Here is a 24,907-nt window from a genome sequence, read left to right as displayed (position 1 = left end):
TGCAGTAAATCCTTGTGGTTTATCTATTTTATATATTGTGATATGTATCTGTTAACCTCATACTCCTAATTTTTCCCTCTTCCTCCCCTCTAAAAAATTATTTTCAGATGAGGATTAAAGTAAGATGGAAGTAACGAGGCAGAAAGCAGTTTGGATTGGTCAGAGCTCTCTGGCTCGTTAGAATGCCTCCTTAGGAAGGTGATAGGGTATGGGTTTGGATCCAGTGTTTTCTTTTTATTAAAAAAATAAATAAATATCCGCCCAGATTATAAAATAGTACTGCTTATTGTAGAAATTTTATAAAACAGATAATAATAGAGATAAAAATTAAAAGCCATCCAAAAAATTCTACTCCTCTGGGCATTTTAGAATGTTCCCTAATGGTCTTTAGAAATTATATACACATATGTTAATTTTTTTCCAGAAAGGCTTTGGTTTAAGAGGATGTCCGTGAGGTTTGTAAAGCATAGTAAATATCATATGTGCCGCCTTTCGATTTCCAGGCCTGTTCTAACTATGTGACGTGGATTTATCCCTCTAGACATAGGTAACATTCACGACGATACACCAGTTTGCGTCTGTATGGCGGCTGTATGTAGCATATTTACTGAAATCTCTACTAATGCTAATAGTTCATGTAAAGATATTCTTGGATTTTCTATATCAAAAAAAGCATATTATTTATGAATAATGACAATGTGGTTTCTTCCCTTTTAATCTACTTATCTCTGATTTTCTTTTTCTTATCTCACTCTGTTAGATAAAACTTCCTGTAGAACAATGTTGAATAGAAGTTGGGGTGAAGGGCAAGGTGTCATATAAAGAGTCTAATGCTTTAAAAGTATAAAATTAAAGTGTCATTCATAATAAAAACTATTCATTGACTACAAATGCAAAATACTTCCCTTAACTTGATGAAGAGCAACTACTAAAAGTATACTAAGAATATCCTACTTTTGAAACATGATGCCCATGTCTAGGAAGATAAACGCATGTCATATTGTTGGAGGAGGCCTACCTAGAAATCAAAAGGTAATGGATGTGAATATTATTCATATATTAAAATGGACATTTTTCTAAATCAAAGTCTTTTTGGAAAAAACTAACATATATTTATGTAATTTCAAAAGGCCACTAGGGGACATTCTAAAATATCAAGAATAGTTGACTCAAGATAATGGAATTTATATTTATATCAGATGAGCAAGTTTTAAGGCAAAAAAATTGTGTAGGGATAAAGATAAATGTTATGTAATTATGAAAAAAATTACTAGGAAGATAAAGCATATTTTACTTTATTTATTTATTTATTTATTTTGCGGTACGCGGGCCTCTCACTGTTGTGGCCTCTCCCGTTGCGGAGCACAGGCTCCTGACGCGCAGGCTCAGCAGCCATGGCTCACGGGCCCAGCCGCTCCACGGCATGTGGGATCTTCCCGGACCAGGGCACGAACCCGTGTCCCCTGCATCGGCAGGTGGACTCTCAACCACTGTGCCACCAGGGAAGCCCTAAGGCGTATTTTAAAAACCAATCTGATAATCTCTGTCTTTCAATGAGTAAATTTAATATGTTTATATTTATTTTGAATATTTCTATATTTAGAAGTAAAGGTTCTATTTCTATTTTGTCAGTGGTCACCCTTGAACTTTCAGCCTATGTACTTAATTTAAGAAAGCTAACATTAAATCAACATGCCTACTCTCCTTGGAACAATACAAGGACCTTAGGTTACTTTAACTCTGTGATTGTCACCTGTCCACCATGTCATTATGTAATAATATGTTGAGTTGGTTTTGTTTTTAAACTCCCTAAAATTAATCATTTTTATTATGCATAATGTTTTGGTTTTTCTAGAGTTTCTGCACATGATGTTTATTTAGATTTACCCTTGCATTTACCATTTGGTCAACAATGTTTCATGTGTTCTACTCTTATCTTCTAAGTTCAATTTATTTCTAAATAAATAACTTTCTTCAATAATTCTTTCAACAAGGGCCTGTGAAGGATAAACTCCCTTCATCTTTGTTTGCACAGTTTTGCCCGCACTCTGAGGAGTAGTTTCTCTGGGTATGATTCTTTGTTGACAATTATGTTTCCTGAATACTTTGATGTCAGTCCACTGTATTGGCCTCTACTTTTGCTGATGAGACATCAGTCTATTTATTGTTCCTTTTTAGATATCTGTCTTTTTGATCCTTTAAATTCTTAAAATTTCTGTATTATTTTTCATCTCTTTATTTTTGTGCTTTATTCTAAGTAACTGCCTCATATTTGTTTTCCAGTTTACTAATTTTTTCTTGAGCTGATTCTAATCTCCTGTTTTATTGGGTTCTTACATTCAGTGACTATATTTTTAATATTATAGTATCTAATTCTTTTAGTATGTAGCTATTCTTTGTTTTACCTGATAATTTCAAACATTTATCTTAGAATTTCTCTAATATTGTTCTATTTTTTTCAAATTGGGGTATGAATTTTTCTATCATCACATCTGCTTTTATATATTAGATTGTATACACATCTCCAATGGTTTTTGTTTGTTTTTGTGGCAATCTGTGACAGTGTCCTTACAGACTGAATTTTTTTTTTAACATGGACTAAGCTTTTTTTTTTCAGATGTTGGACGTAGGAGTTTATTAATTAATTTATTTATTTTTGCTGTGTTGGGTCTTCGTTTCTGTGCGAGGGCTTTCTCTAGTTGTGGCAAGCGGGGGCCACTCTTCATCGCGGTGCACGGGCCTCTCACTATCGCGGCCTCTCTCGTTGCGAGCACAGGCTCCAGACGCGCAGGCTCAGTAGTTGTGGCTCACGGGCCTAGTCGCTCCGCGGCATGCGGGATCCTCCCAGACCAGGGCTCGAACCCGTGTCCCCTGCATTAGCAGGCGGACTCTCAACCACTGCGCCACCAGGGAAGCCCCAGACTGAATTTTTTACATGTGATTTTTTCGAAGTTTCACCAATCTGAGACTAATTTTTCATCAGTTTTTCAGCCTGGGATTACCACCCTATGAGTAAAATACATTTGGACAATACATCTTGTATGTAAGAGGCTTATGGAGGCTCCCCACTTCCCATGATGGGAAGAGACAAGTTTCATTGGTGCTTTTCTGGGCCAATGGGTTCTGTTACTACCATTCAGGGAGGAGGATTCTGGTTTCATGCAAACATTTCAGTTCTAACCCTCCGCCCCCCTCACCTTACCTAGTCTCAGTGCTCTATATTTTGTCCCAACATGAGTGTAGAAGCCCCAGCTCTTAGCTGTCAAGTTATGTATCTGGATCTGATGTTCCCCTGAACTTCCATGGTATGATGTCAAGCAATCACACCTCTGGCTTTCAATCCTTGTTTTTTTTTTTTTTAATGTTACCTGGGAGTTCCTTTGTCCTTTCCTCTTTCCTTCCTTCTCTCCTTCACTACCGTTCTCTCTTCCTTTCCTTTTAATTTCTCAGCTATGTATTTAAATTTATTTAAAAAATTTAATCTAACACTTGTATTTTTTGTAGTGAAAAGAAGCTGTATTAGTCTAGTGTACTGTTTGTCAGAAACTGAATACCCATACTCAATTTTGCTTGCTATTTTTTTAAAGTTAATATTAAAAGCAAAGATTTTTAAAATTTTATCACAAATTCTTTATAAACGTAACTTTAATTGCAATATATTTAATTTTATGAATATGTCATAATTTAGTCAACTATTCCCTCAACACATATTTCTTCACATTTTAAAATTAACTATTAATAATGCTGGGTTTGACACTGAGCAAAAATATTTTTTCCTTTTTTTGGGCTATTTAAATGTATTTATTTATTACCCTGTTTCTTCCATACAGAAGTTGGGTGGGTAAAAATCTACATACAATACAAAAACTTTAATTGAGTGAGGAGGAAGGGAAACCATTGACAGGAAGACAACAAACAAGTTATAGGGTTAGCACAGAACAACTAATTCTACCTTTTCCTTGAATTAAGCCATAAAACTAAGGTGCCTAGAGGAGTGAGGGGAGAGAGAATCATGGTTAAATATATGTTTCACATTGTTGTGAAACTAAAATCAAATGAGTTGTTCAGGAGGGGCACACGTTTTCCCTAACATTATTGTGGGTGACAGGAAGAGACCCACAGCATAATGCTGGCATGTGATTCAGTAACTGGTTCTAAGAGGGAGCAAAACATGTTTCATATAGACAACTTCCTGGAAGTCTGTTTTCATCCATCGATAACCTTTCATTTAGAATATCTACCACGGGTATCTTACTCTGGAGACTGAAACTTCTGAACTTGTTTGCCAAATTGGTGTGTTGTATTTTAATGCACAGAGATTCGAAGCTGTTGCTGTTAGTCTTGTCTTTCTGAAAACACTGGTTTTCTGGAGGCAGCTCCTCTACTGTCAGCTCCAGGAGGGGCTCCTGATGGCCTTGCCTTAGCACCTGCTAGCTCCTCCCCCATCACGAGGAGGCGTGTAAGACCTGAGTTGGCTCAATCATAATGAGGAGCCTATTTATTCCTTCTGTCTTTCCAGATCTGAGCAGGAAGCACAAAGCTCCGGTTGCCACGGGAAGCCATCTGCCCCCAGGAGCCAACATTTAGGCTGATCCTGATGCTGAGATGACAGAAGGGAATACAGAGAGAGGATGGTTGTTGATGACGTCATCCACCGATGACCGCACATGCCTTGAATCTGCTCACCTCTAGATTTCAGCTATTCTCAGACGTTTCCTTCTAGTTTAAGGCAGTTTGGCTTATGGTTTTGTTACTTACAACAGAAAGCGTCCTAACTGATGCAGAGATACATAAATGTCATCAAGGAATCTATGATCAAAATATTGTAAAAATCATTGAGCTATAGAAATGGGTGATACTCAGAAGAACCATATACTTCAGAATCATATACTAGGTTTTCTAAGCACTCGGCCCTATGCTTAGCACTCTCCGTGCACTCATTTATTTTACCTTCACAAGAACTCAGTGAGACTGGTGTCATCATTATCATCCCCATTTTACAGAGATAGGAGCTGAATCGTGCGAATTAAGGAACTTGGCTGAGGTCGCTCAGTTGCTGTACCCAGCAGCCTGGCTCCAGGGCTGGACCACTCTACGGCACGGCCTCTCACTAACATGCATGTACCTCCTACGTAAATAACATTCTCCCAACCTCGGGTTTGTGTAAAGACTGAACACAAAGAGCATGATATTAATCCTTGGCAAGAGTCTGGAAGACAGTTATTCTATGGTGCCAGGTGTCAGTGGGGCAAGGAGGACAGCATGATGGTGAAGGGAAGGGATTGGTATTCAGATAACCTGAGTTGAATCCTGGCTTTGCTGTTCACTAGCTTTGTGATCTAATCTGTAGGAGCCTCATTTTCCTCAGCAAGAAAATGGAGGAGGTCCTATGCAGCTTGCCAGGTTTTATAAGGATTAAGTAAGATAGTGTACAAAGGGTATCGTCTTCATATTGAAAGACCACAATTTAGAATGCATGGCCTCTGGCCTCTGTATGAGAGTGCGGCAGGGGAGCCACAGAGTCTGCTTTGGAGAGTAGATTAAAAAGCAGGGGCTCTATTTATATGAGGTCCCTAGAACAGCCAAATTCATAGAGACAGAAAGTGGAATAGAGATGACCAGGGGCAGGGGAAACGCAAATAGGGAGTTACGGTTTAATAGGTACAGAGTTTCTGTTTGAGACGATGAAAAAGTTCTGGAAATGGAGAGTGATGATGGTCACACAATATTGTGAATGTACTTAATGCCACTGAACTGTGCACTTAAACATGGTGGAACTGGTAAATTCTACGTTATGTATATTTTACCACACTAAAAAAATGTGGGGGAAAAAAAGCAGGAACTTGTGATGGTTACTGGTTAATGGACAATAGGGATGATGATAACGACGGTTTTGAACACCATGAGCAGAAAGTCTGGAAGGAAAATTTAAAACCTATAAAAATAGTGAGATACTATTTTTAGAGAACTTTTAATACATATTATCTGCTTGATCATAATTGTTAGTTGCATAATAAAAAAGTCAAAGGAATGATGAGAGAGTAAGGATATCAAAAGGTTATTTCTTCATTGCCTTGCTTTTCGGAAAAAGGATACATGGACCCCTGCGGTGGGCTTGTTCTGCGGTGGAAGGGTTGTGACCTGCACGTATTATCAGGAGACACAGAACTCACAGTGTCCTCTGTATAAATAGAGGTAAACTGTTCCTCAGAGACCCCACTCACTTTCCCAGAGTCCTTACTGTGCATGTGGTTAAGTTTCAGCCTTAAAACCAAAAAGCCTCTTAATTAAAAAAAAAAAAAAAATCACATGACCCCCTGTGACTAAAAGAAGAAAAAAGAAAAGCTCTAAACTTTTAAAAGAAAGTGCATCTTTATAATAACAATAAAATCCTCCCAATCAAGGCTTTAAGAGGCAGACGACATCCCTATCTTTGCCTGGGGCCCATAACTATCCTTAGCTAATCTTCCTCTGACAGATAAAGAGATGCTGTATCCATTCTTATAGCTCAATTTTAAATTTTATTCAGAGAAGTGCGGAGAATGAGCCCTGGATGGGAATAAAAAATGAGTGTTTGAGACCAACAAGGGGAAGAGGAATATGGCATCACTGACTTGTAGAATACATGCTTCTAGAAAAAAAAAAAGTCAAATCCACAGCCCTCTGATTTGTTCAGAGCTGGTTTAGACAAACCTCTGAGACTGCAGTGTCACATCCAGGTCGGTCATGCACAGAATTCCACATCCACTACCATCAGCTTTACTTGAGGTATACCATCCTGAGGGTTATTCTGAGGGGGTAGAATTGGTGACCAGCTGGCCCCTTTGTAATGAGGAGAAAAAGAGAAGAGTTTTTCGCATGCTGTGGTAAGCACATAGGTGAGAAATAGAAGAGAGTGTCTATAAGCATTGTGAGTCCTCACCAGTGGTCCCCAAGGAAGGCCATGACATCATCTGTGCAAGATACCTTTAAAAATAAGAAAGCTATCTGAAGGCTTAAGATGACTTCAATTTACCTCTGTATTGGAGGTAGATGCTTCCAAAGGGTCTTTTGAGCCCTGAGGTGCTGTGTCTTCATGAAAATGAGATTTGTGTTCCATATGGACTTGTTAGAAAGGCACTTTGGGGTGCTGTCTGCCCCTTTCTCTGTGACCTTTCCATGCGGATGGGTAGAGGCAGCCGTGTTTAAATGACTTGGTCCTGTTCTCCTGACTACAGTTGGTTGGACCCCTAACCCAATCGAGGCTGGTTAAATTCTCACTTCTAGGGGTTTAGGATTGAGACGAGTGTCTAGATAGGTTTAGTATATTTGCTAGAAGTAATATAAACCCTGAAGCCATGGAAACACCATCCTTCATTATATATACAGAAAAGCAGACAAAGTGGTCTATTTAGGGGTAAAGAGCTAAAAGTATTATCTGATGCCTGTCATCTTTCTAGTCCTCAGTTCTAGTTCTTTTTGTTTTTTTCCCAAAGGACTACACTTAGGTTCTGTGGGTTAGTTTAGGTCTCTAACTAGCCAGAGTTGGTTTTGTTGCATACAACTAAAATAATCATAAGGATTTTCAACTCAAATGTGGGCCGTGATACATGTGTCTTTATAGAAGATTATTGGACTGACAATTGTGGTGTGGATCATCTCCAAGTCTGCTATTTCAGGGGTAGCTCCTACCAGAGGTGCCCATGGCAGAGAGGCTTCAGTGTCCTTTTAGTGGGGTCCATCTCCTATTGTCTTCAGATCCCATCTAGATGGGAAAATCACCCAAGGACTCCAAACTAGGAGTTACCTTGTTTATTCTTTCCTCAATCTCCCCCCCCCCCCGCCCCAATCATCTACTCCATCTCCAGCTCTTGTTGGTTCTACTTCCAAAATCTATCCCATATCTACTCACTTCTCTCTGTGTGCAGATGGCCTCTTAGCTGGCCTCTGGTCTCATTGCATCCACTGTTCACCCCGCCCCAGTAATTTATCCATGTGGAAGCTAGATTGATCTCTTGGAAACATAAATCAAGTCACTTTCCTGCTTGAAATTTCCGGTATTAGGATGCAGGCTAAGCTGACGTAGCACAAGCCCAAAATACAACAGTTCAGACAAAGGAAGTAAGCTGATTCAGGGCAGGTGCGTTGTCAAACTGCATGTAATCATGCAATGACTGAGGTTCCCTCTCCCTTGTTGCTCACCATGCCATGGGATGTTGCCCTCATGTTCCAAAGTCAAAGCTGGATCTACAGACACATCTGTGTCCTACTCATTGGGATGGGAGAGAAAGAGAGAGAAGAGCATTGCCTGATCATTTTAAGAGTGAGGCCCGGAAGTTGCATACATTACTTCTGTTCACATCTTATTGACAAGAATTTAATCATACAGCCATAAATTTATGCAAAATACAGCTGGAAAATGTACTTTCAAACTGGGTGGCATTTGCTGGCTAAAAGTCAAGGATTCCAGGACTGAAAAGAAGGGGAGAATGGCTATAGGGGGCAACTAGTAGTCTTTTCTATAGCACCTCTAATGGCCTCCCATGCTTGCAGAATGAAATCCAAGTCTTTACCATGGCCTCGGAGGTGGTCTGGCACCATCTGCCTCTCCTGCTACTCCCCCTGTTCACTTGGCCGCATCAGGGCCTCTTTCCTTCTGCTCCTGGAACGTGCCACTCATATTCTGGCCCCAGGGTATTTGCACTTGCTATTCCTTTTGCCTACAAAGCTATAGTCATATCTTCCCAGGTCTGTCTGCTTCTCATTCTTTGGGTCTCAGCTCAAATGTTACCTCCTTCTGGAAGGATTCATCACTCACTCTTATCAGAGTTGTCTAGGATCCCAGAGGCCTACCTTTCCCCAGTCACTTTCCACCATGATTTTGTTGACTATCATTGTTTGTGTCTCTGAGTTTATCTGATCTCTTTGTTTGCTTTCTTGTTTACTTATTTATGATTTATCTCCCCCGACACCATACCTTAGAATTTGAGCTTCCAGAGAACAGAGACTTTGCCTGTCCTCTTTACCACCCGGACCAGTACAGAGGGTGGTTCCTGGCACATGGCACAGACTCAAATATCTGCTAAGCAAACCAGTGTTCACCCTAGGATCTGGTACCAGCATTCCTAAATAGAAACACTTCCCTTAAATTTTGGGGGTAGTCTACAGTCCCTGTCCTCTGCCTCCTGATGGGGTCCCATTTGGTTAGAGACATGGTCCCCCTGTGATAGGGGGCCATGTCTTCCTACCCTGTGGCAGGTCAGTGTCATTTGTTCTACAATCTCATCTCTCACTGGGCCAATTCAATCCGTTTCCATTCCTGAAACAGGTCTAAAAGGCACTCTCTGGAGACTTGGAGAATGAATGAATTCCCAAAATAGGGAATAATTTGTTATAGCTTATTAATCCTGTGCAGAATGACTCTCAAACTGACTTCAATTAATGGATCTTCCAAATAATGCCCTCTACCAACCCCCACATAGCCCTCCGCTGTCTCATCCCCTGTGCGCTTGGGGGGAAGGTGAAGGATGTAGTATTTATAGCAAGCAAGTACGAGCAGTAGACTTCCCAGAGAGTTACACAGGGTGAGAACCTGGCCCAATAATAATAATTCTAAGTGTTATTTATATGTCATTTCTCTGCCAAAGTCATCTAGGTAGCTCTCAAAAGGACCATGCAGGAAAAATTCCACTGTCAGCGAGCGCCGCAAGTCTTAATAAGTAAGGCTCAGGGGGTTTTAATTAAAAAGAGCTCATTTTGTGGCCTTTCCCCAGTCAGAATAAAGTCTGTTCCAGAGAAGAGGGCTGCAGCCATCACCCCTGGGCCAGCGTCATCCTCCTAGGACATTCCTTGAGGCTGTTTATCTGAGGAAGACAGGCTCCAATGTATCCTGAGATGTTTCTCTGCCCCAAATAGAATTTCAGCATCAAGAGCTAACTTTGCTAAAACATTGTCAGCTCCCGTGGAGGAGGATGGCAAAGGCCCTGAACACCGTGGGGAAAGCCATACAAGGTTTGTTACTTTTCAAACAGCGCTTAATGTAGTATTAAGCAAAGAAGATTTCTCTGGATCACGAATAAGTGTGGCTGCCAGTATAACTGTCACCATTGAGTGAACTGGAACATCAGAAAGAACATTTTAAAAACCTAGTAATCATTTTTACCCATTACTCTACAAATACATTTCTACTTACTGATTCCCATGGGAATAAAAGTGCTGTAAGGAAAAAAAAAAAAACCCTCTTCTTTCAAGTCACACTGGAGAGAGAGCTTTGCCAGAACGCCCAGGAGAGGGATTCAGGTTTCCAGATCCATCTGAGGTTTGCAGTCTGCTGTCTGCTGGGGCCTGGGTCTCATCCACAAGATATGGCAGGTACTTTTCAGCCGGTCCCTGATGGGTAGCCAGACCGTTGAGTCAGAAGAGGAAACTTATGTGTTACCTGCCAGTCCTGGTGGATCACACCACGGCTGTTTGCAGATTCTGCATGTTAAGCTGTTGGCCTTATGACCTGTAGAGTTCCAGGGAGGCCGTTTCCACTCAGAGAAAACAGCTCTGATTGGCAATAGCAGCTAATGAATTCTTACTTGGAGACAAACATTGACTTCACCTTTGAGCCCCAAGGAGCCTTGGGAAAGCTCAAGCTACTCAGAGCTTTTTGAGGAATTTTACCTTAAAAGGGAGGATTTGGGCAAGATCTTGTCAGTGGGAGGAGCAGAGGTCGGCATCCTATAGGCAGAGGGTTTCACAGATGGTGGGCAGTTCACAGCCAACTGCCCCACAGGCAGGTCAATGCCTGAATTAGCTGCTAATCCCATTTAGAGGAATTTCCAGTACTGAGGGTTCATGTGACCTTGTAGAGGCACTTGATGTCAGAGTTTAAGGTTGCGGTGGGGAGGACTTGTGACCATCTCCCCTCCTTTTACAGAGGAGGAGGTCAAGGATCTGGGAGGTATCAAGGTCACTGAGCTCGTTAACAGCACAGCTCAAACATTTCCTGGACAGAAATTTCAAAGCCCAGCTTTGGTGATGTGACAGATAAATATAGCCTAACATTTTGTTGTGAAAATGCTCAGGAGCTCTGAAAGCCAGGAGCAGATGCAGCTCCACAAGAAGCATGATAAGAATGCCCCCGCACACCTGCTGCGGAATGCAAGGGCGGGTGCATTCCTCAGCTCCCACGGGCAGCATCTGCCCCAGGACTGAAGCTCTCCCGGCTGCCACATCTTGGCATGGACTCCCGAGCACCAACGGGAGGGCTGATGACCCCACAAGGAATGACAAGCGATGCCAGTTGTAGATTGCAGGCTGATCAATGACAGGGGGACCACTATTCCAGTGCCACTGCAGCCAGACGCTGAGAAATAAAAAGAGGAAAATAAACAGGCAGAGATGAGGATGTGAAGATCTGCCCCAGCCACAGTGATGGGGGCAAAGTCCAGAGAGGCTTGCTTAGAACTCTAGCTTTTGTCCCTTGGTAGGTTTACAGACTCTTATTTCTGAGGGTTTATATTGTGGTTAGTATGTTTCTGATTACTACGTTAATTGAGCAAGCATTTCCTGGGGGTCAATCCTGTGCAAGGCTAGAGCAATGAACAAGACACAGTCCCAACCTGGAGAATCCCAGGGTCCAGTGGAGGAAGCCCAGACCAATGAGACGATGCCGTGAGATAAGTGCCGTGGAAGTAGGTTTGAGGGGCCGTGGAATGACAGTGGGGAGGGACCCCCCAAGGCCCGACTGTCAGAAATGAGACTACTTTGAAGAGAAAATGACACACGTACTGAGTCTTCTACCCCTTCGGGATAAAGAATAGATCACTTGTGTTCTAAGCCAGCGTTTTGTTGGCGAACTTTTTCCATAAAGGTCCAGATAGTCAATATTTCGGGCTTTCAGGGCCATAAGACCTGTTTCAGCTACTCAACTCTGCCCTGTAGTGTGAAAGCAGCTGTGGGCAATACATACATGATGGGCGTGCCTGGGTTTCAGTAAAACTTTATTTATAAAAATAAGCATCAGGTCATGTTGACCACAGGTTGTAGTTTGCCAACTTTGTTCTAACACATCAATAGGCCCAAACCCATTTCATGCTCACAACAAGTCTCTGTGGTAGGTACAGATGAGAAAATGTAGGTAACTTGCTCAGAATAATAGAGCCGGTAAGAGGCAGAAGCAGGATTTGAACTCAGGCCACCTGCCTTCATTGTCAAAGCCCTTCACCACTCCTGCTTCCCTCATCCTTAAGATGCTTGAGAATCACCATCCTATTCTTCCCCTTTCCTCCCTCCCTCTTTCCATCCCTTGTTCCTGGGTTCTTTGTCCTGAACGTTTTTTTGAACATCCATAATACGCCCGGCACAGTGCCAGGCACTTTGGAGAGAACATCAGAGGAAGGTAACACATAATCTCCTCATTCCATTGGTTTATACTTCATGTGAGGAGACAAGATGTACACACTGTCATTCCACGGCCCCTCAAACCTACTTCCACGGCACTTATCTCACGGCATCGTCTCATTGGTCTGGGCTTCCTCCACTGGCCCTTTTCTTTAGTCTGATTTCTCAATTAGTTTGTAACTTGCTGGGCATGCATTCTTCATTGGGTCTATTGAATCTCCCAACAAATGATGCCAAGACAGCACGTGAGAAGCACCCTCTGCCCTGGTCCCCTTTTCAAAAGAACCAAGATTCCTGATGCTGTAGAGTTCAGAGTGCAAAGAAGAGAGGTGCTGGGACCCACAGAGGAGTAGACACCTTCACCAAGGAGATGGGCAGGTCTTCAGGGATGAATATCTTGATAGGCTAAGCTTTTCACACATGTTGTTGTTGCTTGGAATCAGGACCTTGGGGCTCCCATACTTTGAAAGATTCTCCCCAGGACTTCTTGTCTGGGAAAAGGGGGAGTCTGTCCCCGAAGCCTTGTGTCACACTCAAAGAATAATTTCATATGTCCAGGGTATTCATCGAATCATAGAAACTTAGAATTAGAAGGAACTGTAGAGATAATCAATTGAGTCCAATTCTACAGCAGCAAATGCCAAACACAGGCTGCCTCAGAATCGCCTGGGAAGTTGAAAAAAATACAGATGTCAGTTGCCACTGTGGAGAGTCTGATTCAGTAGTTCTGGGACAGGAGTGAGAGTGGAGAGGGGAACATTTTAACAAGCTTCCTAAGCAATTAGGCAGCAAGGTTTGATTAGCCAACATTCATTTCAACACTGCCAGTGACTGGAGCTCACCACCTCCCAAGACAGCCGTTCCTTCCTGCATTTGAAAATGGTGCCCAGTAAGTTTCACTGCGTGGATCTGACCATGGTCCCTTTCAAATGTTGGGGGCATGGAGCAACCTGCAAGGCAAGAGCATCAAGCTGTATCCCCACTGTTAGAGACACACTCGCCTTGCTCCCCCAATGATGTCTCCCTCGGTTCTTGACCTTACGTCAGAGCATCCGGTCACGTCTGCACTTTTCCATTTGAATTTAGCTCTGGCAACTCCAGTCTCGCATTGGAATTGATCACTGACTTCCAGGTGCCTGACTCAATGCTAGCTACTGGTACTTTGATATGGCTTAATTTATTCTTCCTTTTCTCTCCTCTCTTATCCTCTCCTCTCCACCTTCATTGAGGTGCTTAAGTGATGTACAATAAACTGCCCATAAGAAAAGTGTATATATATATGTATATATATATATATATATATATTTTTTTTTTTTTTTTTTTTTTTTTTGCGGTATGCGGGCCTACCACTGTTGTGGCCTCTCCCACTGCGGAGCACAGGCTCCGGACGCGCAGGCTCAGCGGCCATGGCTCACGGGCCCAGCCGCTCCGCAGCATGTGGGATCTTCCCGGACCGGGGCACGAACTCGTGTCCCCTGCATCGGCAGGTGGACTCTCAACCACTGCACCACCAGGGAAGCCCCAAAAAGTGTATATTTTGATGGGTTTTGACATACACTCACAACCATGAAACCACCACCACAGTAAAAACAATGAACATATCCATCAGTCCCCCAAGTTTTCCTGTGCCCCTTAGTCATCCCTCCCTCCCACCTCCTGTCTCAGGTGACCTCTGAGCTGCTTTTTGCATGAGTATTTTTGGACCAGGAGCTCTCACTTGTTCTTGTCCCAGGCCTCATCTCCCTGAGACTGATTCCACCGATCAGTGCTGGAGGGTTCTAGCCTCAGACTTCCTCCAAACCCTCCAATCCCTAGCTTAGCCCCTCAGCTGCGGACTGGCAAGCCCCCCTTCTATCCTCTAGATGATTCTGGATGCATTTAACTCATCTTACACATGATAAGTCTTCAGTTACACATGGTAAATCTTCACTATTGGTAGCTAATATAAAGATACCAATAATAATGACCCTTATGGAATAGCTATTCTGCACCAGGAATTGAATTATATAATAATATATAATAACGATAATTAGTTTTTCTCTATGTCACCCTCGCTCTAGTCATATAAGGAATGTTCTTATTTCTCCACGTTGTCCATGAGGAGATATCATGGCTGACTTAATCAAATGTCTTGCTGAAATCTAGACATACTATTCTGTAGATTCTTCTGCTATAACAATTTGAAATCTTCACCATAACAAATTCGTTTCTTCTGAAATGCACTATTTCTCTCATTAGAAACTTTACTGGTGCGGTGCACTGTACCCACAATAAAATAAAGGGCTCTCCAGATTCAGAGCCACTCACAATAGGCTATTATTCTGTATTGATCTTGTTTCCAGTAGATGAGTACTTTTAGATACTTCGTAGGCAGTCTGGATTTCAAATAAATACTGCTTGACGGATGTAAAAGCCTCTTGATATGGCAGATTTCCAAACTGATCATAAAGATACCACTGTTTGCCTTGGCAGAGGATGTGAAAGGCAGGATAACACCTCCTAATCCCACAAAGACCAAGTGTGCAGTGAATTTTCCTATTGAGAATTTATTTATATCAGCCTGGAATCTCTAAGCCATTTGATATGGTTTTAGCACTTTCGTCTCAGGAAAGGTGATTTTCTGGGTAAAATGTAACTGGAATATTACAGAACCACTAGGATTAAAAAAAAAATAGCAAAGATGTCATCTAAAGTCACAGCACACTTTACTGCCAAATGTGAAACAACACAAATTAGATCTACATTGAACATTTGGAAAATATCAACAATGACAACAGCAAAACTTATTTCTTTCAAGATGCATGAAGCTAGTTTATTCAGTTTCATAGACATAAGCCATGCGTGTATCTAGTGTCACTTTACTGTAGGGCCCCCCACACCTGTCTACCCACTAAGATGTGGAATGACCAGCCAGTCACTGAGCTCCAAGTCTTTCCCAGCAGGCCAGGATCTGCATAGCATCGTCTCTGGTCTCTATCTTTAGAGAGCTGCTTCCTCTCAGTTCTATAGATCAAACTCCTTTTCATACTCATTCATTCATTCAACAAATATTTATTGAGCACCTACAATATTTTATATTCTTGTGATGCAACAGTAAACAAAATAGAAAAAAATCATAGTGATTATATTCTAGTAAGGAGAAAGATAGTAAACAAAATAAATCAGTAAATATATATGGTATAGTATATGGTGATAGGTGCTGAGATGAAAAATAAAGAAGTGAAAAGGATAGGAAGGCACGTGTAAGTATGTGTGTGTGTGTGTGTGTGTGTGTGTGTGTGTGATGTGTGTTGGCAGCAGGCTTACAATTTTAGAAAGTGAGTTTCAGAGAACACAGTGCTTCAAACTAAAGCTTTTACTTTTAATTAATTAGTTAATTAATTGATTTATAGTTGGTTTATGATATTATATTAGTTTCAAGTGTACAACAGAGTGACTCAATATTTTTATAGATCATACTCTACTTAAAGTGATTATAAAGTACTGGCTATATGCCCTGTGCTACACAATATATCCTTGTAGCTTATTTATTTTATACATAGTAGTTTGGACCTGTTAACCCTCCAGCCCTATTTGCCCCTCGGTCTTCCTCTTCCCTCTCCACACTGGTAACAATGAAATGTCCATTGACAGACAGATACATGGATAAAGAAGATGTGATATATATATATATATATATATATATATATATATATATATAAAATGGAGTACTACTCTGACATAAAAAAGAATAAAATTTTGCCATTTGCAGCAACATGGATGGACCTAGAGATTATCATGCTAAGTGAAATAAGTCAGACAGAGAAAGACAAATACATTATGTTATCACTTATATGTGGAATCTAAAAAATAAAACGAATGAATATTACAAAACCAGAAACAGACTCACAGATATAGCGGACAAACTAGTGCTTTTACTCTACTGGCAAGAAAATTCCAGGGAAGCAAGCATGAGAGACAGGAGTAATGAGGCAGGAAGGGCAGGAGAATCAGTGCAAGAATCCATGCAGGTTCCACGGTAGCCACTGCTTGGTATCAAGTGCAACAGATCCAGGCATCTCCCGGACTGACTTCTGAGAGGCCCCCTAAGAATTCTGTCTGAAGGGAGAAGAATTGGACCACCGGTTGGTGCTGTGTGGAGGATGTCTGATACAGACAGAGTGGCCAGGGATGGGTGGCCCATCGAGAAGGTGACATTTAAGTGAAGGCCTGAAGCTATGTGATTATGTGGGAGGAGAGCATTTCAGGCAGGGAGAGTGAATGCAAAGGTTGCCAGGTAGGGGCATGTCTGGCATGCTCAAGGATGTCGGAGGGGGTGGTGGAGGCCAGCTGAGCGGTATGAGGGGAAAGGACATGGAAGGAGAGGAGGTTGGGGAGTTCCTGCTGGTCAGATCACACAGGGCTATAGGTCTTAGGAGGGTTTGGGGTTTTCCTCCCAGTATGATGGAAAGCACTGGGTGTGCGTGTGAGGGTGTGGAGGTGCTTCCTGCAGTGCTCTGGCCTGCTCTGCCTAACATTTCAGAAGGTGCAGACTCTAAGACTGCTATGTGCAGGGTAGACTCCAGAGGCCATGGTACAAAGCAGGGCAACTGGCCAAGGGGCCATGGTCGTGCAAGGGGATGGTGACTTGGACCGAGATGTAGCAATGCAGGTGCTGAGAGGTGGTTGGATTCTGCTTATGCTTTGAAGGCACCACACCAAAGGTACCTCCTGATGGACTGGACATGTAGGACAGGAGAGAAAGAGGGGAGTCAAAGACGCTTTCAGGGTTCCTGTTCCGGGCAACGAGCAGAATCGACTTGCCGTTTACTGACGTGAGGACATCTGTGAAGAGAACTAGGTTCAGGGCGGAATGAATGGTAGGAGCTCAGCTTTGGATGTCTAACATTTGAGATGGCGAGTAAGCTAGTAGGTGGAGAGATCTGGACTAGGGAGGTAAGCGTGGGAATTACCAGCAGGTCCCGGTGAGATCGCCCCGAGGGTGAGTGGAGATAGGAAAGCAGAGAGGCCTGAGGCCTGAGCCTGGAGGTGTTTAGAGGCTGCGAGGATGAGGGGAAACCAGCAAAGAAGATTGAGAAGAAGTGGCCAGGCAGAAAGAGGGAGAGCCAGGGCGTGCAGGAGCCTTGGCGCCACGTAAGACGAGGCTTCAAATGCGTGTTAATTGCAGAATAAGAGTAACCTGGTAGAAGGCTGCCCCCGCCCCCCATTTGTGGGCCCCTCTGAAAAGTCAGGCTGCCCTGAGGTTCTCGTCATTTCCTCATCTGTAAAACAGTGACAATAACATCTTTCTTTAACGGTTGTTGTTAGAAGATTCCACAAAAAGCCTCATAAACTGAGATGTATTACGCACTCAGAGGGCTTCGTATCACGTGTTACGCTAATGATGTCATTGCTCAATCTGGCCCTTCTCTCTTTTTCCTCCATCTTTTTTCTCTTTCACTTTCACGTTCTCTTTCCTTCTTTCTGCCTCTGCCTTTCTCTTTCTTTTTGTCTCTCTCTTGCATCCTTCCTTCCTTTATTCTGTTTTTCTTTTTCTGGAGGACAGAGTTATGCTTTAGAGCGTATTACCTCTAACATGTATAATAAGAGGTCAAATGAAGGTTTTTACTTTCTTCTGAGTTTTCAGTTTTGGCCAGGACCCCAAAAGCCTGAGAACAGTAGATGTCAGATCACCCATAGAAGAAATGCAAAGAGATGGTGAAGTAGATTTCGACTCTCAGTTCATAGCCCACCTTGGGGTACATAAAAAAATATTCTTGAAAGAGGCAAAAACCAGAGGGAGAGAATTTCTTTGGAGAGAGTTATCAATGCTGGGAGTTGCCCTCACATGAAGCCAAGGGAGCCAAGGGTACCTTTCAGAGAGCTGGACATGTGTCCTCGGACTTGTGGGGACAAATGGGTCTGCTTCCTCACACATGTCAGGGGATCTAAAGGCTGGAAGACTGTCCGAGGAGCTGGCTGGCAGCAGGGTGGCTAGACAGGACTGCTTGGTGAGGACTTGTGTTGTCCTGAGTGCAAGTTTGACTGGAGAAATCCCACTGGGATCATCTTGGAAGGGACCCTGGCCGAGAGGACCATAGACACGGTGAGGCAGCCCCGGCGGGGGTGTTTTGTGTGAGGTAGGGACTGCCTGATGCTGGGCCAGGTGTTAAGGGACAACATGAGGCTTCGCCCAAGTCCCGGGGAATGGAGTCTTCAGAGCTGGGTTGCCCAGGTTCAAATCCACATTCACCATTTTCTAACTATTGGCAAGTGAGGTACCATCTTTGTGCTTTAATTTCCCCACTCTGCTATCTATTCCCGGGGGGTCCCAAGACTAGATTACATTCGTGCTGGTCTGTCAGACTTTCTCCTCTAATCCTTTCTGCCCTGATTCCAAGCCTGAGGGTCTTGGACTAGATGCGGTGAGTTGGAGGTGAAGTTAAGGAGAAAGAAGGCCTCCTCCCTTCCAACTAAGAGGCTCAAGGCTCTTCCTCTCTCCCCCCCCCCAATAAAATCCCACCCTAAGGCAGGCCCAAGTGGTGGAAAAGGGAGGAACTTTAAACAAACACAAGAAAAATAGACAATAAGAAGATGGGTAAGAGATTGCATTGGTCTGGCCTGTTCGGATCTGGGAAAAGCTATGAGGTCTGCCTGGGGTGTCACTCAGGGTGGGGAGGGCCAAGGCTACAGAGGGCTCTAAGGGGGCACATATAGGAAGGAACCAAGGTACTTTCTTCTGGTAGCCAGTCTTGTCCCATAAACTCATTCAATACAAGTTAGGTATTGTTTTGAAACTGGGTTTTCAGCCAATACTTCCAATCCCCTCCACCCTCTCACCCCAGGGGTTGGGTAAGCAGTGGTATTATTTCTGGAGGGTGGTCACTTCCCTTCCGTGACATCCAAATATTGCCTGCACTACTGGAGTTTTTGATTTCTCTAGGAGAATCCTAGACAGGTTCTGAGATGACCAAAGGCGGGGCATTTGGCCTCAAGGCAAATCATGCATGAAGAAGGCTTTAAAATCCTTTTGAGTGGTTTTGATTTCTGACAAAACCCTTTGCTGACTTATTCCCCAAGGTTTAGGAATCTCTCTGGGTTTTTCTACGTGTCTTGGTAATTCCTTATTCTTGAGTAATTTTCTAATTTCCTTTCTTTTATTTTGTTGCTATCAGATTTTTTTTTTTTTTTTTTTTGCGGTACGCGGGCCTCTCACTGTTGTGGCCTCTCCCGTTGCGGAGCACAGGCTCCGGACGTGCAGGCTCAGCGGCCATGGCTCACGGGCCCAGCCGCTCCACGGCACGTGGGATCTTCCTGGACCGGGGCACGAACCCGTGTCCCCTGCATCGGCAGGCGGACTCTCAGCCACTGCGCCACCAGGGAAGCCCTGCTATCAGATTTTTTGAGAGATCCTCCTGTGCCTACGAACTTCTAGCTCACATTTCAAATTGTCCCTGAATCACATGTCCTCCTGGCCTGGCTGTTCGGGTATCTTTCATTGTGGCGAATAACAGCTACCAGCTGTGATGAAGGTCTGGAGCCAGTGCTTGAGGACGGACGCAGAGATGGTCTTCCTGCAGGACAGATGGTGCCTCTGGCGTTCCTCAGACCCACCATCCAAGCCCATGTGGCCTTGGATGTGCGCCTGAGGTCAAGGGTCAAACCAGCGTGTCAGTGGGCCCCAGGCCAGCCTAGCAGATGGGTGAGGGCGGGGAAGGCCAGGAGGACCACCTGGGGCCTAAAGAGAGTCTGTGCACAGGAAGAGAGGGTGACATTTCACTAGCTCCCCAAAGAGGCCCTGGTACTTAGACACAAAAATTACGGCTTACCACGGCAGGCAGACGTTTAAAGAGAGATTTCTACACATCCCCAGTCAAATGCCCTCAGGCGTGGGATCGGTGAGAGAACTCTGAATCTCAACCTTTATCTGAATTGACCAAAACAGCTCCTTTGGAGCAGAAAACTGGGACTTTCCATAGACTGATCATGGGGGTGGTGGGTAGACAGTCCCGGGCCTGCAGAGAAAATGGGTTTTCAGGACTTTCCCTCCTCCTCTTTTATGACATTTTGCCCCTCTCCCTTTCTTCCACAAAGTGTTGGTGCCATAAATACCCTGTCCGCTGTACAGCTGACATGCTGGAGTCACCTTTGCCTGGGGCAGTTGGCTGGCTCTGGGTCCTGCCAGCCAAGTGTCACGAATGCCTTGCAGGGGGCAGAGCTGGAACAATAAAGAGCATCATGTGCTGCTCTGCAGGTCTACATTATTTTTACTCAGCAGACAGCATGCTTACCTGGCCAGGGAGGTTGGAAATACCAGGCTTCCAATGAGTGCATTCCAGACACACTGAAATTTCTAGGGAAAGCTGGAGGCAGCCTAGCTGGGCAGTGAAGCTCGGGGTTTTGTAGATGGAGAGGCAAGGGACGTGGCCCCCGTGCAGACCGGGGAGCCCTCCTGTTGGCAAAGGGGATGCACTGTGGTTGGCGTGTGCTTGTTCTCATTCCAGGGGACAGAAAAGGCAAGATTTGCTACTCAGCTCTCCCTTATGTTATGGATCTGAGTTTGAAAGACCTGATCCCTTCACCCAGAGAAGGTGTCTTACAATGGTGTACAACATTCGTAGGATAATTAAAGAACCATCTAATAGAGCCGTTGAGAAGTAGATGGGTCCCAGCATCACAGGTGGACCTAAGATGAGCGCCACCTTCATACAAGTATGTGTGTATCGAAAGGGACTTATGCCACATTCCATACTGCACTTGGGTTCCTTACCTCTATCCAGAACTTATCTAACAAACCTTACTGTTTGCTCCACATTCTTCTCAGCACCTCTCAATTGTCAACGTGTTCCGTTCTCATAGCAACCCTATGACATAGGTACTCTCATCATTTGTGTTTTACGGAGGAGGGAATAAGTAACTCCTGCAAGGTCGCAGCTAGCGTGATTCAGACTGGGACTCGAACCCTACACCAGAGTTCATCCTCTCAATGATTAGGCTTTGCTTTATACCCCGTAACTGTAGCTAATTAGCAACACACGTATCTCCACCAGATGGGGAGCTGCCTACAGGACAAGGATCACGTCTGGTTTACCTTTGTTTCCTCCCAGCAAGTAACACAGTATCTAGTTGGCACTCAGTGAATGGATTTTTAACCACAACCCTTGGCACCAATGGGCCATGCCATTATCTCCTCCGTGGCACAAACTGTAGAATAAACAGCTTTCATCTGTGTATTGCACCCCGGCTGCCATTCAGACTGTTTGCCGCACTTCTCCTGGAGCTCTGTGCCCTTGACCCTTCCCGAATGTTTATTATTACAGGAAGCAGCTCGGGATGAACAGCCAGCTGCCAACTAGGTGTGACCAGCCTCTCGGGTCTGTTTGTTCCGGACAGATATAGCCACCCACGGCACAAAGCAGCACTTCTGATAGCGCCTCCTCCCTCAAGATTTCTCTCTTCTGCCCCGGGAAGTTGCCTAGCAACCTCCCTTCTTCCTTGTCTCCCTGCTTCCTATGGAGCACCATTCCTATTTTCCTTACCCCATCACCAAGCCCCCAAACTCTCTTCCATGCTGTTAACCCCTTGCATCTCTCTGCCTCATTATCCCAGTCATCAAACTTCACATGGACTCCATTTTCAGAACAAACTCTGCCTGACCCAGAAAGCATTCCTCATTTTCTCGTCTTTCACATCTCTGTAGAAGTCTTTACAACATCCTCTTGCTATTAACCTCAAGATCAAACTACCAAAGAAAGAGGAAAAAAAAAAAAACCCAAATCAAAACAAAAAAACTACGGACTGGAATTTCCTAAGAGGTTTATTCAAACTTCAAATAACTTGTTTCTCCCTTGAAAAAAATCAGATCATACCATACACTTATCATGTATGATACCATCACGTGTGTCATTTGATGGGATATAAAGATGGGATAGGATGTAACATAACATATGAAAGTAACTTGAGACATTTTCACCTATCCTGGCACCATGAGATGCTTTTCCTCTGTTGTCCCACTTCAGAACCTAGAAGAAAGGGAAACCCCAGCTCTCTCTTGAAGGCCATTGGCAATAATGGCCTAGTGATTGCTGGTGCATTTGCCACCATTTTGCTTGCTGTTGGCTAAAGGCACAGCCATGGGAGACAGGCAACAGATGGTACATCTCTATCCTTACCTCCTCCACAGAGAAAGGCAGGTTCCTTGGAAAATAGTGAGAGAGTCACCCTGGGAGTGATGTTGGGCCCGGACATTTACTTGGCCCCAGCCCTGAGTTTTTACACACATGTGTCCCTTAGCTCCTGACTCTAGACTGTGTTTCATCTACTAGACAGAGAAAGGCAGTGTACCACCCCAGTCCTGCTGTCAGGAGGAGGAAACCTGCAGAAGGTGAGCTGGTTGAGGCCCAGGGCTTTATTTCACCGAGAACACAAACCAGTGACCTTCTATGGTACAGGTAGGCAGCGCACTCCATGCCCGCCCCCACCCCCACCCCCAGGATCCCGCGCCAAAGTGACAAGCCGCCGATAGGAAAACAGGACTCAAAAGAACAAAGATACTCTGGCGGTCTCCAGCATTGTCTACTGTTTAGCACCGTCCTCAAACACAGATTTCCAACTCTGTGCGGCTCACAGGGACCCCTGCAATCTGATCAGAGCAGCTTGGGAGAGGGGCTTGGGCAAGTTCAAGGACAGCACAGTTGGGTGTGCCTTTGCCTTTGTTTGTCAAGAGGAGGGGCTTTCCAACTCTTTCAGGATCGTCATGTATGGGTGTTGAGGTCACACACCACACAGCGTGCACAGCCACGTGTGGCAGCTCTGGACCTCGTAAAGGCCATTGCTACTCAGGTGTGGGGAGCGTCCTCCGCTTTCATCCTCCCCTTTCTTCCTATCCCTCATTTCTATTTTACCTGAACATACAGCCATTTGTATACTATACTTATTATCACACTGGACTTTAAATTCAGTTTTTAAAATGCCAACCTACAGCTCTTCTTTTTACTGAGGACTGATTTCCCTGGACCGGAGAGGTAAAGGGGGATGGAAGCAGGGGTGGGATCAGATCTGAGCCCAGCCTCACCTTTCCCTGGCTGAATCCAGACTCCTGAGTTCCCCTTCTTCCCTGAGCGCCCCGCACTGGGTCTAAATGTAGGTCTGACAGCAGAAGTGTAGGAGTGGGCAGGTGGGAGAAGCTGGCTGCCAGGTCCAGAGAAATCTGCACAATTTAGTAATATAAAAGTCTTTATTGAAACTCCCTGTTTTTATGGTAGTTGCCCCAGAATAGTGACTTCTTCTTTGTCTCTTAGGTTCAGCAGACTGGGTTCTGCTAAAATTACTGCCACCATCCAGGGCCGCAGAGCTGGAGGACACAGATGTGTGGGTGGAGCGAGGGTGCACGCAGATTGATGTCACAGAATTAATTCTGCTCCTCAGTTTCTCATTCCTGCAGAATTTCTTTCAAGGTGTGAAGTGCTAAGCTTTGGTGGGAGCTTTGCTAAATAGAGCAGGACTGGGGTAGAAATGCCTTGTCACCCTCCGGAAAGGTAGGTATTATGTTAATATGTTACATATTACTGTTACGTTAATAATAGTCACTGCTGTTTATTGAGTGCTTGCTCAATGCCAGGCACTTCGATAAATAAATGCTTTACGTTAATTTTCTCATCAGGTTCTTTCAACAACCCTGTGAAGTAGGTACCAGTAACCTTTCCCATTTCACAGAGGAGAAAACTGAGGATCACAGAGACTAAGTAACGTCTGGTGGCTGGTGGTCATCTGGATGTCAGAGCCCACATGCCTCCTTCCAAATGACCTACAGTTAACTTTAATGATTCATTCTGCTCGGAAGTAATTTCTTTCCTCCAGCAGAAAAATCCAAATCCAAAAAAAGAAAAATCGAGAAACACTGTTAATTACTAATACAGGCAGCAGTGTGGGAATTATGCCTCCCTGGACCCTTCTAGCCCTCAGGTGACTGTCGGTTTTTAACACCACCCCTCCCCTCTCTGCTCAGGCCCCTCCTACTGCACTGCCTTGGGCACAAATATCTATTTGACTCATTGGAAGGGTGTTCCAATGAACCTGTTTTCCCTACATTTTTCTTTCCAGTTTGCAGAAAAAAAGGGGAATAATGTGGTCACCAGATCAAGAGCAAACATTGAAGGATGGCTTGTCTACATTGGTTACTGCCTCTGCTGCTCCCAACTCTGCCAGTGGGGCCAGCATATGCTTCCTTCCACATTTGCGTGAGGTTTATAATCTCAGAACCACTGCATTTCTGGGGAAAGTAAGGTCACATTTGCTACTCCTGAAAACTGAGCTCACAGACCGAGGAATGCAAGCCAAGAGAAATAATAAGCCATCCTCTCCTTCTTGAGTCATCCATAAGCAGGTTTTGATCAAATTAGGGAGACATAAAACTCACCAAACTCCCACAAAAAAACAAGAGTCCTCTGGGCACCAAGACTCAGCAGTACAGACTAATCATATTAAAACTTGAATCAGACTCTCTATGATCATTTGCTCTTCCTCCCCAGGGCAGCCCCACACAGTTGTGTAGGTGGAA

Source organism: Pseudorca crassidens, chromosome 4 (assembly GCF_039906515.1).
Source record: "Pseudorca crassidens isolate mPseCra1 chromosome 4, mPseCra1.hap1, whole genome shotgun sequence".
Classification (NCBI taxonomy): Eukaryota; Metazoa; Chordata; class Mammalia; order Artiodactyla; family Delphinidae; genus Pseudorca; species Pseudorca crassidens.
This window is presented reverse-complemented; position numbering follows the sequence as displayed.